A 757-nucleotide genomic window follows, 5' to 3' on the forward strand; every position below is an offset into this window, starting at 1 on the left:
TTTCATTTAAGAGAGGTGAAGGATTAATGGATTTATTCATAGCTTTAAGGCATGGTTACATACTAATGATCATGAAGTAGAAACACAAAACATAGATAAACACAATATTCAAAACCGAAAACAGAAAGAAATAAAGAACAAGGAATGAATCCACCTGAGTGAGGGTGGCGCCTTCTTGAAGGTCCAATGGTGCTTTTCGAGCTCCTCTATGTCTCTTCCTTGCTTCTGTTGAATGATTCCTAGTAATTTTAGTGTTTCTACCCTTAGTTGCTTCCAATATTTGTGTGGAGGATAACTTATTCCCTGAGGTATCTCAGGGATCTCTTGATTTGCAGCCACATGTTCTACCACTGAGCTATGACGGCTTATATTGTTTTTCCATCTCCCAAGACTCAGAGGTGGAAGCTTTTGTCTTCCCTTTGAGGTTTCTCTGGCCTTAGGTGCCATTAATGGTAATGGAAAAGCAAAAAGCTTATGCTTTTACCACACCAAACTTAAAATATTGCTCGCCCTCGAGCAAGAAAAGAAAGAAGAGAAGAAGAAGAAGAAGAAGAAAATGGAGGTGAGTGAGGGGAGATGGATTCGGCTATATGGGTGGGATTGGGTGGGAAAGAGAAGTTGAATTGTAAAGGTAGGTGGGGTGTATGGGGAAGAGTGGATAGATGTAGGTGGTGAATGAAAAATAGAAGGAATGACCATGAATGGAAAGAGAAAGGGCGAGGTAGGTGGGGATCCTGTGAGGTCCACAGATCCTGAG

This window comes from Arachis duranensis, chromosome 8 (genome assembly GCF_000817695.3).
Source record: "Arachis duranensis cultivar V14167 chromosome 8, aradu.V14167.gnm2.J7QH, whole genome shotgun sequence".
Lineage (NCBI taxonomy): Eukaryota > Viridiplantae > Streptophyta > Magnoliopsida > Fabales > Fabaceae > Arachis > Arachis duranensis.